Below are 19,940 nucleotides of genomic sequence, written 5' to 3'. Positions count from 1 at the left end.
TTATAAAGGCTTAAAAGGAAAGGTTTTATAAAGAACATGTTATCCTGACTTCCACCTCAGTTAACTCATATTTGTTGAAGCATAAACTTGTTCTGAATACAGAGCAGAAATTTTGGTAAGTGGTGTCAGCATCCTGTTAGATTCACAGGTTGGTGAAAGTGAAAATGTGTTGGTCATCTTCAGTAATTCAGCCGGCCACATATTGATATAAATATATTTAGCAATAAATATAGTTTAAAATTAATGGGAAAATCTGGATGAGTTTAAGACTTTGTCATAGGATGGCTGTAACTTCTTGTTAAAAAAACACATACAGGCAGAGAGATTCCAGACATCTGATGGAAGCACGAGCTGGTGCAGACTGTGAAACACTGTTCATAAGGAAGTGTTCTAATTCTGGCATCTAATTTCTGTCCTATCTAATGATGCATGTAGACCTAATAATTTTCTTTAGTGGATCTTGGTTAAGTAGAAGTAAACTACCAAATGTAACAGTGTGAAAAAAGAGCATTTGGTTTGGTTAGAGGAGGAGTCTTCTTGTAATATTCAACTAAAACAAGAACCTCATAAGAAAGGAATTATCATTGAGGATTGAAGAGTTACTGTTACCAATAATTAAAATGCAGTTTCCATGTGATTCAAACTCTGGTTTAGATTTCATTTTTATTCCCTTTAAATATGAATAGCACGCATTGCATATGGCTCCTATACTGAAATTTCATTCCAGGATCAATGCCTCACAGATTCTGACTGATTTGTAGATCCTCAACATGTGTAGCTGTTCCAGGACTGCAAGCTACACAAGTCATGTGCAATCCATCCACTCTTAAAGCTATCCTAAGCTCAAAAATATTAGCTCCAAACACTTTTGGACTTACAGTTAATTCCTTTATTTAATCCAATACCTAACTTAATCTAGTTGTAGAAAAATTATTGCATATAAATTTTTGCAGAAAGTGAAAAGGCAAGTATTTACATGAAGGCTAGGTGTTGAAATATGGAATCAAACCAACTGGGGCCATCATATTCTGATATTTAGTCAGATAGTTTTTTGATTATACTCAATTTCAAAATTACAAAAATTATTAATTGATAGTTGAGAAAATAATGTTTCCATAAAAATAACAAACCAAATCAAAAGCCTATGACACAGAATATGGAGCAAAAGGGCATCCACCTTTCAAGAGTCACAAAGTTGTTTCAAATATTTTTATGGTTTAGAGTAAACCTGTTTTTTTTTGCCTAAATATGTTTTATTCTTGATTCTCAAAATAAAATTCCCTATGTGTACCCTTCTGTCTCTCTACCAACAGAGAACTGTTGCAAGGGATGAAACGAGCATAGACATAGATGGAAAATTCTTTTTACTATTTACATTTATTGAAAAAACAGGTCTCTAGTTCACATACAGATGAGAAAGATTATTATTAAAAGAAGTAGAGGAAGGTAAAATTTCCTGTATGCTTTCAGTTGAAAGTTTGACAGCATTATAACCATGGTGATCTTCATTCTTCAAAGTGTGGATGCCTAGAGGCTGAACCAAAACTAAAAATTAGATTTTGATTGTGAAAGTGCAAGGACAAACCCGACATAGAAGAATTCTGGTGTTTGCACCAGTTATTTAAATGCAAGCAGAAAATCGCCATGTAAAAATCACTAAACTCCAGCATAAGGATGATCTTTTCCTTGGAATAAGTCTCTATTGCTGCTGCAAGAGCAGAGATTACTTTTCAAAGACATTAGGGAAGTAAGAGAAAAACATTTTAATTTTTCCCCCCACAATACTGTGTGTATTGGATTTTTAAGAAGACTGCAGGCAATCAGTTTCCCTAGTGAGGACCTGACCTCTAGATCCCTGTTGTTTTCTGCAACTGCTGAAAGAACAAGAAATCAGAGGATTCTAATATGCTTTCCTTAAAGATATGAGAAGCAGTTTTTGAGGATAAATGAATTTGGTCATTGCGTTCTAAGTCAGGCTTTGATGGAATGAAGATGTGGGTAGGAGCAAGGGAACTCTGCCTTCATGACTGCCATCAAGAGCACAGAAATGTCCCTATACCTAGGAAACCAAGGCAGTGATTTGGACAAAAGGACAGGAGAGAGGCTAGAGCAGAAAAAGCCTGAAGTACTCCTAATTTCTTTCCTTGTTTTATATGAATACTTTTATCAATCCTGTCTCCCATTTTCCTTAACAAACCACATTCTTCCTGCATTTACTCAGTCTCTCCCTGCTGCAGCTGCAAGCCTTCACGCCATCACCCAACCTCTCCAAGTAATCCACTCAGTTTGTAGCATCATGCATTCTATGACCATTGCCCCACATTTCTCCCAAAACAGCAACTCTGTTCTCCAGTTCTTGAAGGCCTTTAAAGGCTCATCATGGGGAGAGGCCCCATGGAAAAGTCATAGGTTATCCTTACAGTATTTCTAGGTTCTTTGGATAGCCTATGAAAATAATTAATGAAGCCACAAAAGACCTAAGTTATGACAGAACATTAATACACAAACCACAGAGAATTATGCAGGTAGTAAACAATAAATAGCACAAACAGGAGCATACAAATGTATTGGATAATTAGTGTGATGAGCAAGAGTTACACAAACTGCAAATAACAACTAAATATTCCTTTATAGTATCTGGATACATGAAAATTTCCGTTATATTTTTACATGTGAGAAGGGGAAAATTATGTTTTCGGTACTTCCTATTCTTTCTTCCTTTGAATCCTTCCTTCCTTCCTTCCTTCCTTCCTTCCTTCCTTCCTTCCTTCCTTCCTTCCTTCCTTCCTTCCTTCCTTCCTTCCTTCCTTCCTTCCTTCCTTCCTTCCTTCCTTCCTTCCTTCCTTCCTTCCTTCCTTCCTTCCTTCCTTCCTTCCGAAACCAGCAAAATTTTATGACTGCACCTGAATTTTGCACAGTACAATATCATAAATCAATATCGAAAATCAATTTCTGTGTCCTCTCCATTATAGATAGCAGGGGGAGCAGGGGGGTTCATGGCATTTACAAGTTGCTGCAGTGATTATTATGGCAAAAGGAAAAAAATGAAAGAAGAAAAATATTGCAGCTGTGACTAGAGCAAGTCTAACAATGGATATCTCATAATGTATTTAATGGCTTTTGCAATACATTTTAAAATATACTCTAATATATATCTTTGTAATTTTTCACTGAGATCTCAGTGTTTGAGAATGGTTGGAGAGATAACAGTCCCTCCAGTGTCTGAAGAAGTTGTGGAACTAATTCAAGCCAGTACAATAGTCTTAGCCAAGTATATATGACACCTGAGAGTGAAAAAGGAAGCAAATATGATCGTGACAGAATTCGCTGCAGGAAGCAACAGTAACAGTGATTCTGTCTCAAGCCAGAGATGTTTTACTGTAATTGCTGCTAGATGATCTAACATATACTCTTTTTCTGTAATACAGCCTGGGATAAAGCCTGGCTACCAGCTGACTTACTTCAACACCTGAATGCCAAAAAGTGCAATTTTAGAAGTGACATTGCTGATCTATTTGCAGAATACATCACCTGCCATTCGCAACACTGCTTGGGAGGGGGATCCATTAGAAAAAGGAGCTCAGAACAGAAATGAGGAGCTTTTCTTTCTTCTTGCCGGCCTCTTTTCATCTTCTCTTCTTATATTTCAGTAGGTAATTTTTCCCACTTCTTCCAGGCTTTACGCTATGGTAGTGGCGCTGAATGCTGATGAGGCTCTGCTTAATGCAACTTCAGGCAGCACAGCCTAAGCTTTCTATAGTCAGAGAGCCTTTCAAGAACCTTCAATTAGCAAGCATCTAGACAGAAAAGATAATAGAATGAAATACTTAATAAGCCCTTAAAAAGAGACCCAGTGAATGTACCAAGGCAAAAATTTGAACACGGTATTATCATTCAAATACTTGATACATATGTACAGTCTGAAAAATATAGCTATTTATATACATATATATCTATTACCTAATGTTTATCTTACTTCAGTTACAAAAATTTGCTTTGATATCTCTAATATTGCTGGTCATATCTCTATTGTGCTATATGTCTAATTGTGCTTCATCTATCCTGTGTTTACCTGGAACCTTTATAGTAAGTCTTATATTTTAGAATCGAGAATTCAGATTAAATTCCTATTTATCTAGCAGATCCAAAATAATTTGTGTTTTCCAGTGCTGTGCTTGCTTTTTAAACAATTATATCACCATGCAGACTTTGGTTAGCACAAATGATATTTCAATTATAGATGGGTAGTGCCTGCTGAAATAAAACTCATACGTGCTGAAAAGTCATTTATTAAATATAGATCATAATGGTAGGAACGCCATTTTGGAGTTAGTTTTCTTTTCTTTTCTTTTCTTTTCTTTTCTTTTCTTTTCTTTTCTTTTCTTTTCTTTTCTTTTCTTTTCTTTTCTTTTCTTTTCCTCTTTCTATCTTTCTCTTTCTTTCACTCCTTCTCATTTATAAATATTGATTATCACAGACAGTACACTTTCAAAATACAGAATTGATTCTTTACAGTATAAATAAAATGGAAACAAAGTGCTAATCAGCTTTGAAAACTTTCATATTTAATGCTCCGAAGCATCCAAATATTTTCACATTTGAATACAAATACAGAGCTAAATTTTGAAGTTGAAATTAAAGTGTCTCAAGAATGAAATATATCTCTTCATAAGTAAACAGGTCCACTGGGACAAGTTTTAATTATCCAATATATAGATAAACTTTAATTTTCATAAGAAAAATGAAGACATATCAGAATGGCACATAATTTGTATTATGTACATCACTTTCTAAATTGTATTCAGAAATAAATTATGACTAAAATTAGTACTGTTCAAGTAGTATTTTCAATAAACTAGAACTATACCCTTCCAGCTTTATTCGGATCCAGGTTTCCACTCAAGATGGAAAAAATACTCCTTCAGCGGTATGCATAATTTCAGATTTCAAGAATTAGAATTGCAGATTTTTTTACCACCGGTGGCCTCGAAGTAATTGTAGACCTACATGAAGACCCCACAGATGATGCCATTACAGCAGGTGACTCTTCTTTTGATTGAATAGGTCAAAGCTATACACTTCTTGCAGAGACTGCAATCAAGTTTCACCCCCATTTGTTTTAGGATGAAGCGATACAGATGAGGAATAATGCAGCATTCAGGGTTCTCTGCCTCAGCCATACTTTCCCTCTCTGGCAGTCGGAACAGTGATGGGATTCAGAAAAATTGTTAAAATTAACTGGGTTTACAAAACTAATTTCAGTTGGATTAAAGGAAGATTTAGAAATTAGATATCAAGGGAAATTTATTTTTCACTCCTGATTGTGTGAAGACTTGTATATGTGTTTATCTTTACATATGCAAGTTAAGAAGACAACAGAATAATTCACAAAAATGGTATTTAAAAATATACACAACAGTTGTCAGGACAGAAACCTCTGTAAAATTGTGCCAAACAAATCACTCATTAAATAGTTATTACTTCAAGGGAAAAAAAGACATTCTATTCAACTGGATAGATTATTTATGAAAAAATGAGATGATCGATAGCTGAGTATTCTGCCTAAATCTGTTCCACAGAATAAATCTCACCTGACTTGTTTATGTGGTGACAGCTATGAATCTCATTATTTTAAGTTCTGACTGCTGGACACAAGTTTTATTGCAATGACTGCCATGAGAAACATTTTTACTTAAAAAACAGAGCTCTAAAATCACAAACCCCTACCTTGAGGCGAGCTTGCAGCAGTTCTATCTGTTCTTGGAAGAGTTGCTCTCAATAGCTACTGTGGGTTTAGAGCACCTCTTTGTGGTACATTAGTGAGATGTTACTTATGAAAAGAAAATTCATAAGAAAATGTATTTCATGCAGTGGATAGAAACCTATTTTAAAAAAGAAAGAAAAATTGCTGGAAAAATATTAGTTTTAATTGTTAAATAAGTGGTGGAGAGTAGTAATGTGCATCCTTCCTGTGTTCTTTTTCTGTAGTTTCTGTTGGTGTTCTATATAGTGTATCCTAGACCATAAGTTATGTACAATATGTATTTAATATCTATTGTGATTACACAATCATTATATCTCCTTTTGGGATATAATAATATTAATAATGGTAATAATGGTAATAGATATTATTGGCTTTAAAATACTTCCTGCAATTATCTCAAAATCTATGGTGAAGTACATCTGCTATGATAAAGATGAAATTTTATCTAAATAATCTTGCACTAAAATTTTCCTTTATGCAACTAAATACATAAGGACAGAAAGACAAAAGTTACATTTACTTCAGTTCCACATTGGCTCATTCCTTCACCAGCTGAATCAACTGCATCCTCTTTATTCACAGAGAGAGGCAAAGGCACGTAAGAGTGATGCTGGGAAAAGGAAGTACATACCTTACTTTCTCCCAGAGATAATGAATTTCCCAAGGCTTCTCAGCTGACTCTGCAAGTAAGTCTCAAGGCGGCATAATTCTAGGATTTAGAGGGAAGGTGTTAAGGTAGAGATGTCTGTTTTAGAGAGTACCTCAAGGAGTTATATTTATTTATGTTGTATAAAAGGAGCAGTTCTTTATGAATCAGTGACACGTATGAAAAGTGCTCTGTTATGGAAATTAGCATGGGAATAATGTTGAGTTCAAGTGAGCTTGTATAATTAGTTTTTAATAGTGTGGTTTTTCAAAGGAAGAATTTTCAAAACTGGTACTTTAAAATTATTCCATTAAAATAAATGATAGGTTATCTTAGGAAAATACAAGTCTATCTTCAAGTATTAGTGTTTTAGTGTGGAAACTAAACTAATTCAGGTAATAGGAAGGAAGGAAGTCTAGAGTTTTATCAAAATGTATAAGCCATCACACATATAGGCACACATACTACAGAAATAGTATGAAATATCTCCCTAGAACTGCATTTAGAAAATGATCAATGGTCATTTATTTTGCACAGCAAAACTTGGAAGGAGGATCAGACAGTTTAGAATTATGCATACATAAAGTACGTGTTTTGCCATAAAAATAGTATTTAATACAAAAGGCAATAAAAAATACTGGGGGACACAGAAATCCTCTGTCCTTGCCCTGGTACATACCCAGGGGGGAATCTCTTGTTCATATATGCTAGAGAATAAATCAGTCCTCAGAAGTAGGACTTCTACGTGTTAGGAGACATTCCCATTGGAAATTCATGTACATTTTAATATAAATGAGCATATATAATTTAGAAAACTTAAACCCCCCACAACTGTTCCCTAACCACCATTTATGTATAATGCCTTTGTTATTCTGTCAAGCCAATATTTAGGATTTTTTTCCTATTATTGTGTAGGCTGCTCTTGCAAGGATTATAACATATGACAAATATGGAAAGATAAGAGATTTTGGTATTTACTCTAAAGCTTATGTCAGCTTTCCTGCTTTTTGAAGCGTAAGCCTCTTTTTGAATTGTATCCAAATTGCCAGACATCTTGTGTGAAAAATGTCTTACTATGCAAAGGTCTGTGAGATGACCATGGAATTCAAAGGTATTCTGTCCCTTGGGAATTTTAGAAAGAAAAGGAGTCTCACTTCAGCTTAGCATAGTTGTTTGAAATTAGTCTGTAAGCCTTTTCTGAATTTTACTGTCATTTTATTCAGAAGCAACGCTGCAGTCATGTTATGCATTTTTAGGCTGACTAGCAAACTGAAGCTACTGAAAGCTAGTCTGCTGCAGTGGGGTTACATCCCGAGCTTTCTGTCATGCACATCAGATTGTTCTCTTGTTACCTTGACAATACAACTGACTCTAAGAAGCAGAAAAGTTAAGCAAATACCTTCACTATGCCAAGGACTACAGTTTACTGGGCTATATGGAATCCTCCAACAGTCTAAGATATGGATGTTATACGTGGCCATTACTAAGGACACGTGGATGTAGTCTTTACTGTGGATGTGTCTGAATGTTGCGTAATAACATTTGATAACAAATTTCAGATGTGTTAGAAAGAGAAATTAATCATAAAAAATTGGTCCACCGATTCGTTTCAATTGTTTTTCCATTCAGGGATTATGCATGCTTTGGCTACAATTTTCAAGAATTTGTCATTATCTGTGTATTATGTGATGGGGTTTGTGAATTATTCTTGATCTGTAACTCATTCACTAGCAATTAGCTTGAAGAAATATACTTTTTAATTCCTTGATTAAAGATGTGACTGCTCCCTACAATGGCTAAATTTCAAGTAATGTTGGGAGCACCAGACCCCAGAAGAGTTGCACAGCAGGACATAGAGCACAGGAAATACATTTGATTCTGAAACGTCTACAAATGCAGCTGGAAAACCTGCAAGCTTTTTACAACACATATGTAAAACTTCCCTTTTCAAGATATTCTTCCAACTAAAATATTTTCTAGAAAGAAAAGAGGGGGAAATGAAACAAAAAGAGATTAAGAGATGCAAAGGCAGGCAAAAAATATTGTTCTGAAGAATCAAATTATTTTTGATTGTCCTAACACAGATTATGAGCAAATGATTCATATGACCTTTTCTTTATGTCTGTTAAAACTCTTTGCTAATTATAAATTCATTGTCAAGATTTTTATGACAATGTTTTTCAACATGGAAAGCTAAATATATTTATGTTTCAGCTGATGATTTTGAATGCCAGCAGTTGGTAGGAGCAGAGTCACAGGGATTTGATTACTACCCTGACTTTTTAGAAGTGACTGGTGCCAATATTTACTGGGTAACAATCTTTGCTAATACTTGGGTAATAGTTAGAAAGATTTGCTTGAATTATTTACTGATAGGATAAATGTAGAAGGATAAATCAGAATTGTATCCAAAATGAATTAAATTGGTCTCAGCTAGAGGTGGCTTGGCATCCAGGTTCTTCTCTAAACGAAAAAGGTTTTCTTCTGAGCATGGAGGATAAAAAGGGTCAGAGAGAAGAACAGTGACACAACAGTAATGAATCTCTGGTGATCTCAGAAAGAGTTACTGTTTCTGTAAACAACACCTCTCACACAAAGAAGGGGCCTGAAAATACGTGGGTTTGCTGCCTGGTTTTTCCAGACACTTGTTATGCGTCCAACCAGCTGTACCAAGGTTGCTAATACAAGCATGAACTCAGAGGATGGAAAAAGACAACTGAGTCCTCTGCATGCTGAAAGCTTCCCACAGACTAAGCCATCATCAGCTTTCTCATTATTCTACTCGCTGCTCCCAGTGACAGCCAGGCCCCTCTTTGGCTTTCACCATTCTGATTCATGACATTTCACAGTATAAGCAAGCTTATATTTCTGTAGGTTTTGTAGCTCCTATTGAGATCTGCACAGTTTGATAAAACAGAAATTGCCTTTAGAGGGGGAAGCTTAAAACAATTGTGACCCATTTCTCCAACCAAAAAAGCATATACGCATTATATGACATCTCCTGAAAAATCACATAAGTAAGAAAATTCCATCAAATGTACAATTATTTGTTGATATAGTCCCAAAATGTGTAAAGCAAAAAGAAGTTTCTCAAACTTCCTCATTGTAATTCTTATAACTTCTAAGGAAAATACGTCTCTATTTCTTTTATTTCTCTGTGAATACTGCTAAACTCTACCAAGTGTTTAGAGCTCAGTAAGTACATTTTTGTCCCTTTGAAATCTATTTCAGTTTGGTAGACTCAAATATTTTATAACAGTAAGGCAAGTTTGAAGTATATACTTCTGCTGATTTGAAGCAATATGCTCTACATTTATAACCTCAGACTGGTATTTTAAAGTCCTATCTAAATGATTGACAATGATATATTTTTGTTGCTGCATAATTGCATTCTGAAAAAAATATTGGCTTTTCCAATATAGGTTTTTCCTATTTTGCCTGAGTACTTCAGACAAGTCTCTATTTATGTGCAGGTGCCTGTCTGCTGCCTGTCTGTGAAGGGAAATTACAAATTTTTGAATATTCTGAAACTGCTTAGGATGCCATATGTTTCTTTTTCTGCATATTATTTTAGTTTCAGTAAAAGAAGCAATTACAAGTATATTTGTTGATTCAAGTAACTCAAAATTTAGGTAGAGTATTAATTTTACAATTCAAGGAAGAATTTCAATTAAAATCAATATTGTTCTTCAATTTTGTAAGTAAGAACAGTTCATAAAAATACTGTTAATGTTTAAGGAAAAATTTTTGTTAATAGAAAATTGCCCAGAGGGATTGTACAGGTGTATATTAAAAGACTGTTTTACTAAAATTAAGCTCTTAATTTTCAGTAAGGATAAAAATAAATCCTTTAAAACTATATTTTGAATCAAAAGTGTTTTGAAGAAGGGAAAAGTAATTATGCATCCATGTTTCTATTTTGCCATCAGAATTGAAAGTCTTTTCCTAATAATTATTTTAATTAAATACAATGAGTTACAATATATTTATATTGGTATGCAGTATGCTTTGCAAGACCCTTTCTACGAGCCACATAGTTATTTTCAGTGGTATTTCACATGAATGCCTTTTTCCATGGTTGAGTTTTTTGACTCTTTTGGGGAATCTAGTCATTTTGCAGACGTGTGTAATTGACTGAGCAGTCTTTAAGGACTTCAGTTAATTTTAGTTGTATAAATGTATGCGTATTTATTAAGGCACTAATTGGAAAACAGAAACTATTTGTATTATTTAGCCAATATTAAGCCGGCAGCTAAATCACAAACCCTTCAGTGAGTGCACAAACACTTCTCCCTCATCTCCTCTCTCTATGCCTTTTCTATTCTCAAGGTCACAACATTATCCACTTATATCTCTTGCTGTGTTTATTCTGGTTCAGATGGCCACTCCACCGCACTTGTTCTGATTCTCTGAGCAGTAAGATAGCTGCCACTGTAATCAGTGTATTTTTTTTTTCCTCTGGTGACTGCCTGCAGCCTTGTTTATCACTTGTTTTGCTCTTCCTGATCTCTCCCACATCCCCATCCTTGTCCCCAACTCCTTCCCAAACAGATTTGTACTAGTTCCTCACAGCATACTCCCTTCCAAAACTCAAGTTTCCATAATTTTAATTTCAGGGCTAAAACTGAGGCAACGAGAAAGCCATCGCGGTAGTGAAGAGCAAAAATTGCTATTCTTCCAGCATCCATGAAAACCCTAAATTCAGCAGCCCACTGCTTTCCCCGAGAGGCACTAGATGGCAGCATGCATCACTGCTGCATTGCATCGGGAGCAGACAGCAGCCCCGCTTTCAACCAGGATTTTAATTGAGGAGAGGAAAGCTTCATTATGGATGCGCTACATTTTCACTAAACTTATTTTCAAAACTCCCCTTGTATTTATAGAGAAAAGCTAACGCTGAATATCAAGCCCAGTCCCTCACTATCCTAGGCAGTCGCATCTATAATTTATTTCACCTTAAAATGACAGGCACTCTTTTTCTTCCATGACTTTTTGTGAAAGGTTGTTCCATCCCATCTCACATATTTAATGAATTTATGTCTGAAAAATGCATTTAAATGCAATTTTATTGCTAGCTGAATGAAAATTCATGAAAATTGCCCCAAGAACAGGGAACAGTAAGATACAAAGATGAACATGGGTAATACCTAAAAGTGAAATGATCTAAGGGTGAGTTATATGCCAGGTCAGTTTCTTTTCTTTGCCATTTAGACATCTCTCTTATTCTGAACAGACTATGAACAGTGGTTGAAGATGATCTCTTGCACCAAAACACTTGCTTACTTTTCTTTTACTACCAGACAACCATCCCTGCTTGTGCTTATACTCAGAAACAAAAATCAATTCCCACAAAGCAAGAATGCAGCAGAATGGGGCAGGTGATTCTGACTAATTACCTAGAATCATACAGTAAATTGAAATGTAAATTTTATTTAAGAAAAAGTGCATCTCAGTTAAAAGAAACATATGACAAAGTAAGTTGGAAGGCATATCTGAGGGCATTTGTTGAAAGCAGAATTCTGATATGAGATCAGTTTGCTCAGAATCTCGTCAAGACAAGTTTTGAAAATGTTCAGGAATTTTTGTTCCACAGCTTCTTTGAGAAGAAAAAGAAGAAATTGGCAGAAACTGAAGCACAGGAAGTTCCACCTAAGCATGAGAAATAACTGTACTGCACAGATGCCTGAGCCTGGAACAGGTTGTGCAGGGAGTTGTGGAGTCTCTCTCACTGGAGATGTTCAAGAGCTGTCTGGGTCAGGCCTGTGCCACGTGCTCTAGGATGGCTCTGCTGGAGCACGGAGGTTGCAGCAGATGACCACTGTGGTCCCTTCCAACCTGAACCATTCTGTGATGCTGTGAAAAAGAGGGCAGATGAGGACAAGAAGCAGAGAATGAGTGAAATGTATCCCAGAGCAGCAAGGTAGGAGCAGTGTCACTGTCACTGGGCCATGTGTGCTCCCATGTGTGTGCACAGGTGGAGCTGGGGCAGGGGGCAGAGGGGAGCAGCCACAGTCACCAGACATCATCTTGCTGAAGCAGCCTCCCCAAAAAGAAGAATCAGAGAACGATACCTCTCTTCCCTTGCAGAGTTAGAAAGGGCATATGTCTTTTATTTGTCTCTTCCTGTAGAAGAAACCTTGTTTCAAAAAAACAAACTTAGAGCTGAAAAACTTCAAAAGAAACCTTGGCTTGTGTCCATATTTATGTCCCTCCACTCCGTTTTCATGTGAAAAAGATCAGTGCCAAGACTTTTGCCAGTAAAGGTCACCCTTTCTGTTCAATAAGGCTCTAAGATGGCCACATTCCTTATCTTCTCTGTGACTTTCATCTGACTTATGACACGTATGTTAAAAATATTTGCTGTACAGGAGAGTTTTACCTCTTTTTCAGCCTCCATAAACTAAAGTCAGATGAGAACTTCTAGTCCAAATTAGGTGAACTAGGAGACAAGAATAAATGGAGGGGATCTACATTAAAAAAAATAAAAAATAACTGGAAAATCAACAAACTGGGAAGAAAATTTAGAAAGTGACAAAACAATAAGTCTCTGCTATGAAAGTCACAGAATGGGCTCTGTCCTTTTGTTTGCTACTGCATGATATTAGAATGGACAAGATGCAATAGGAATGTTAAATGCAAGATGAACTGCATTTTTAGTCCTTGAAAATGTTTTTTTTTTGGTCTCCCAATGGGGACACTGCTTTCTTCTTGATGAGTTACAAAACTTTCTCCACTTATTGAGAAAAGAGCTTACATCTTAAATTTGAATATCCCAGCTTCATAAAAATGTGAGTAATATGGGCACCCTGTACTTAGCACAAATATTGCAATCGAATCAAAGCAATCAACTGATAAAATAAAATTCCTAAAAAAATTTGACTGATACAAATCATCATGATTTGCGTTAACCACAGCCAAGCAAACATATATTAAGTACAATGTCAAGAAAAAGTTTCTGTCCTGTAACTAGTGAAATGTCAAATTAAACAGAGATCTATTAATTAATACAGTGAAACGACTGGAAATCTGGTCTTTTTTAGGAATAGTTTTGTTAATGACAGCTTCTGACAATGTGCTTTATTGCTAGAGCATGCACAAAGTCTTTTAACAGCCTAGCTGTTCTCCAGTTTCAATTCCAAAATGTATTTGTTTCATTTAAAGCAAATTTAAGTATTGCTGAGAACTAAGACATTGTGGCATGTACGGGAAGGAAAGCAAAGAATTTGCCACAAACACATGATTCAAGGTATTTGATTTTTCTTCTCTGACATATGTAAAGAATGGAGAACAGTAATCAATCAGTAAAGTGACTCTCAGAAGGAATAGAAAAAAAAATTACAGCTAACAATTTAGCAAATAAGAATTGCATTTGTGTATATTTATTAAGAAAGAACATAATCATTTAAATGAATTTACAGAGCTTAGCAACTAGGATAAGGATTCAAAGAGAGGAATGTGTGTTTCAAGCAGATAAAAATTCTGGAGAAGTTAAAAACATGATGAGTCCATAAAGCATCTTCTGGATTTTGTTTTTTAAAGATACAGTAAGGTAGTGTATAGGTGTAACTTTAGGGCATAGGCAGGACTCTGGCAACTGCTGAATACTTCTACTGTGTTGAAAAAATAACAAGGAAACTCTTGAACAACATCAGAATGCAAGAGAGGTAACAAGTTCCTCAGGCCTGCAAGAGTAACCTGAGCCTTGCAAGGCTTTGCAGAGCAACAAAGAAAACAGCAGATTGTAAAAATGATGAAAAAGGTTATGTATGTGAGTTGCAGAGAGTCCTGAGAGTGCCTGCTGAGAGCCAGGTGCTGTCAGAAACCCAGAGAGGGTATGGCCAAGGGAGGCAGCTGCGATGGGAGGGCAGATGGAAACTCTCTCCAAGCCTTCTCCCTGAACAGGGCAAATTTGTGAGTACCCACAACCCATAACAAAGGCAAAATTCAGTAAATGACCATCAATTTTAGTGGATCAATCCTCTGTCAGTCAAAATTTCCACTGAGCCTGCATGCAGCTGAGATCTAGATTTTCAAGCTTCACTTCAGATAGTTTGTTAGCAATTTTCTCTGAAGTGAGAAAAAAGATCTACTTCTAGAAATGTTAGAGTTTCTGAAAGTGGCTGAAGCAGCATGTTGAGTCATTTAACCCATTCTTAAACGCAAGTTCTTGTGTATGAAAAAGATTTCTGTTTTGCCTTCATTAAACTTAGGCTTCATCAGAGCATGTTTCCAACCTGATTCGATTCAAAGCTTTCAAAACCCCAAAATCTTACATTCATAGATCTATTATACTGCATGCTAGAATGAATACTCTTACAAACCCTTGTTTTCACTTGCAGCAGCAGCAATGTCTAAAGCTTAATTGATAGATAAACGACTATTGAAATACTTGAGATTTCAAGGAAATAAAAAAATTCAGTTTTTTACTTCCTCTGATGCCTAGTAGCATTCATTTCATCAGAAGGATTGAACATCAACAGCCTGGTCTTGTATACATAACAATTTAATTTGGACCACCTTGTTATACAGACACTGAATGAGTACTGATTCAATTTCAAAATAAATAAATCCATTTTTTTATTCAGCAATACTTTTGGGTTCATCCATTAGTAATGAGTTTCACATTCTAATAGTTTAAACTATTACTATTGTATGAAAACTCCATGTATTCTGTTCTGTAGGATGACTTCTTGTGAAACAAGTGACAAGCAATAACTTTTTTTGCTTTACTGACTCTGTGCCATTCTTAAGGCATAGCAGTATAATCCATTGGACTGCTGAAAACCATTATTTCATTCCAGGAAAAAATGACAAACAGTCTGCATGTGCTGCAAAAGATACTCAGTTATTCATTGCAAATAGTATAACCTACATTATATTGTGGCTCCTAGCAATAGAATTGGAAGCAATTCACTTCCTTTTCCTTGACATTGGCTGGATTGTCACTCAAAGTAATTTTCCCCAGCTGGAAACCAATCCATTGAGAACTGATTGTTTCACAATTCAATTGTGTAGAGTCCTACCACAGAAAATAATTCAGTAGCATTTCCTTGGATACCCTTCAAGGTGTTCATCAAGAGGGGGAAAGGCACCATAATTGAAGATTGCTAGGTAAACAAGGAATAGATTTCCAAAAAGTGTTTTCATTCACCTGCTTTGTCAATGAGACTTTTAGCATTCTTTCTTATTTTTTCATCCCATTTATTTTTAAATTATCCAGGAGTTATTTATTTTTTAAATATCTCAACAGCTCTGCCAATAAACAAAAATGCCAAGGTATTGAAGCGAAGGGAGATGACCCATCCTTTGATCAGGAACGAACTCTGATTTATTGATCCACCAGGCACCCTTTATAACAGTGTTAATTAAGCTCATACATATTGCAAAACCCGAGCTCATCATTGGCCACAGATTACACACCAACCCCTCCTTTTGTTTTCAATACCTGTGGTTTGTTATTGAAACCAAGATTTGTTTTCTCACCCTGATATGAATGGTTCTCAAAACCTCCATGTCTGTTCCCAAAACAGCCAAGGACAGAATGCTTACCTGTTATGAGAAGACTGCCTGAGAACTCTGCTGTTTATAGAAATGTGCCTGAGAACCTTATTATTTACAGAAACAGGCTGGGGAACTGCTGCTTACAACTGCCTTTTACTTTTCCATCAGCTGTATATTTTCATGGCCTTTTTTCCTTCAAGCCATGTCTGAGAAAAATTCTCCAACATCAAGGAATGTAACAGATTTGTTTGACTCCATTTACTGTTTGGGGAAAACAGAATTTTAGTTAAGAGACCAGAAAGCAGCAATTTCATGTAGAATGCAGTGGCTGACAACAGCTTTGAATAATCATGCATGGCATGGGTAACAGTAAAAATACAATGAAAGTATCATACCTTCAGAGATGCATGAATGATCCATCTGTGTGGAAGATTTTGGAGTAGATTTATAATATCACTGTCATATAAGGCAACTCCAAACAATAAAAGCATGCAAGAGTATTTGAAATAACAGTTTACAGTTATAATTTTTAGTTATGAAATATTATATGTACTTCTTTCATTTGTCTGGTAAACTCTAGAGTGAATCCCTCTTCCATTCTTGGAAATAGTATTATGGTTCTTCCAAACCTGGTTTTAGATGTAAACCAAAAATACAATATTGTCTTCAGGTCCATATTAAAACATTTTTTAAAATTATTTATTCTCTATGCTTTCCTCAGTAAAATATTCTTCTAATAAGGAGTAAAAGCAGAATTTAAAAAAGAGTATTTTTTAATGTTTAATTGGAATGTCTATTCTTTCTCAGAGTGAGAGGTTTTATACATTGTCTCAATTATTTCTTAACTCTAAATAGTTTGTCTATGAAAATAATTCTGTTTCCTACATTTAGATGAGTATTAATACTTAAAAATTAATTTTTATTCATTTAAATCCATAAAAATAAGTTAATTTACCTGCTCTGCTTTGCTTACCAGTTAGTGAGGGGTTTGCTTATTTTTTGTGTAATTTCTTAGGAAAAATCCAGCAACGCTTTAGCAGCTTTAACTTTGCCCACTGGAGGGAGTGTACGGGCACTTTTCCACAGTGTGAGGTAATGCCGAGTGCTCTGCTGGGGAAGTATTTCTCTTAACAGGTTGTAGCCATGGAAATAAACTCCAAAAGTGTAAAAATACATGAACAGGAGAATTATTTTTAAAAAAATCTAATTAAATGTTTGTCTGCCTAAATGCTAGACTTTCCAAAACAATGTATAAATTAGCGCTAAACTTTCCAAACCCAGGCCTGTGCACATTTATAGACACCATTAAAGTTTCTAATTTCATTTCCCTCAATTAATAATGTCAAGTATTTGTCTAAGCAATTTTTCTAGTAGGAGGGAAAAAAGAAAGGAAAATGAAAAGGGGAAAAAAATAAGAAAAAGAGCAAAAAGGGGGGGAAAGGGGAAGAGGAAAGGCTCAAAGTCAAGATGGAAAGACATGGTACTTTGGACATCTTATTCTATATGCAACAGAATATGTACGTCATTGCTAATATGAGATCAAAATGCATATTTATGAGGGGAAGTGTGTTCTGCATGTATATATCAAATTGTCCATGTTTTACTATAAACAGAGATGTTCTTTGCCATACAATATGTTTGTAAATTGAAAATAAAACAGAAAGCCTCATCACATTATTGGTCTATCACATAATTCTTATCAGTTGTCTCTTGTAGTCTTAATTGGGTTTCATTTTAATTTCTGCTCCGCTTATGAACTATTTCCTTCAGTTCAATGGAGTTTTGCATGAGTATGTCTCAAAGGAACTTTTCTCATTGTGCAGTGTATAGTTCTAATGAAATAAGATTCTGTATCAGTAATGTTGGCAATTTAGTTAGAATAAAAATATATTACAAATCAAGTATGCTGAATAGAGATTAGTGAGTGAATGCTAAGTTTGGTAAATAACTCAGCCAAGAGAAATCAGAGTAGATTATGTTTTAAAAAAAGCATCAGTCACAAGGAAGTTATTTGTTTTGAAATAGATCTTAATACCTTTTTAAATTTGAGCAAAGTATGAGTTTGATTTGTGGAATTTTAGAGCTAGAGATGAGAGAAATTTGCAGTGTGAACTCAAATAAAAGGCTGTGTAGTGGGGATTAATAAGAAGAAATTTTCTACAACCTTGAAGCCTGGTAGAAGCACTATAAAAGAGAAAAACATCTGACTGCATCAGATGTCAACATGAAATCAATAGCAAATATAATTTGTCAATCATCTCAGTCATATTATTTAAAAAACAACACTAATGCAATTTTTAAGGTTCCAAAGGTTCCAAAGAATTATATTAGAATATAATTCATAATGATAAATATGAATATTGAGAGTAGATTTTGACTGAACCCATAAGAAACACAAAGTAGGAATCTCTGTCATGTTCACCAACATTATGACTTACCATGGACAAACAGGCTAAAAGACTTTTTCAGTCCACAAATTACTGGAAAAGGGTATATTTCTGTAAATCCACAAAAGACAAAATATTCAGGGCAGGAGATATTTAAATTCATATATTTAATATAGAACCATCTGTTACCTTTTCTCATGGTGCTTTTTAATGATCTCCTTGATGCAGTTCAACTGAATTTTGCAAGACTGCATCTGAGAGAAATATGGTTAATTATGTAATGCCATCATTTAGAACTGGGCTCCTCATGAAGATAACTCTTAACATGATACTTGTATATTACATTCTTTAATTGTAAAATATGAAGTCCAGAATACTGGTTTTCAGTGTCTGAAATCCTTATTATATCAGATGACTGTCAGAGCACCACAAGCTGTGTTCCCAAATACCAATCCAAGATGTAAACTTCTAAAAGGTCCTTACAATCTAATTGCTATGCCAGTGTTGGAATGAGCTGGCAATGAGATTTTTCTGCTTTGCTAATTTGGGCCAAACAAACTGCAGTATATATTTAGTTTAACTTCTGAATCTTAGATAAAATACCTTTACACTAAATGGTATTTTGCTGTGTACTTTAGTGTAATACTGTAGTTTTCATTAAAAGAATTTTCTTTAATGTTATTTATAGAAATGCCTTAAATGTCAGATTTAGTTCCACCTGATCAGTAGATTTTATAATAGACATAAAATAAGCAATGTAATAATTTTTGTAACACATTATTACCAGTACCTTTTAATTTTTCAAACCTTCTCTTTTATAACCAGAATTCTTTCAAAAAGAACATCCAAAGGGATGATTACCACCATTGGTTCTACCAGCTCTGGGCAGTCAGAAGCACAGCAGGAGCTTCTTAAGGAAAGGACTGAAAATAACACCACTGAAATGCTTTCTTGCTCATACACACAAGAAGATACTCTAGCAGTGAGTTAATATTAGCTGTCTATATATAATGATTGCTGACAGGTAAGCTTATTGACAATATATTATGCTTGAACTTTTTGTATAGGTATTCCACTGAGTCACAAGCTGTATTATGTAATGTTGTGTATACTTTCTGTAACGTTCACCATGTTAAGAGGTTGAAGAACCAAAGGTATTTTCCACAAGAGGGGGCTAATACTCCTTACTAGGTCCTGATGGTTTTCTTCATCAGAAATCTGAAACCTAGGCTGGCCGCAGGGAGAGAGGGAGGGACTGAGAGGGGGAGGGAGGGAAGGAAGAAGGGAAGGAGAAGATGAAACTAGAGTTACATTTCTGTTTTGCTCAGTCTAAAATGTTAAATCCCTCGTCAACTGATCTGTCACAGTTGAAGGGTGGCATTTTAACCTTGGAGAGAGACTACTTGATGCGGGATCAATAAAATTTCATTAGCAGTGAGTTGTTTTTAAAGAAAGGATTACATGGATATGGTCCATAACTACTGTCCACAACTGAGTTATAATTTGAAATGAGTGAATATCTAGCCAAAGCAATTATGAGGAACAAGGAGTAAAGAAGAGTTGATAATAAAAATAAACTGATCAGTCCTGCATCTTGATCACTTTCAGAGTAGATTCTTAATCACAGACTGAGCTGAAATTG

Source organism: Ammospiza caudacuta, chromosome 6, assembly GCF_027887145.1.
Source record: "Ammospiza caudacuta isolate bAmmCau1 chromosome 6, bAmmCau1.pri, whole genome shotgun sequence".
Classification (NCBI taxonomy): Eukaryota; Metazoa; Chordata; class Aves; order Passeriformes; family Passerellidae; genus Ammospiza; species Ammospiza caudacuta.
This window is presented reverse-complemented; position numbering follows the sequence as displayed.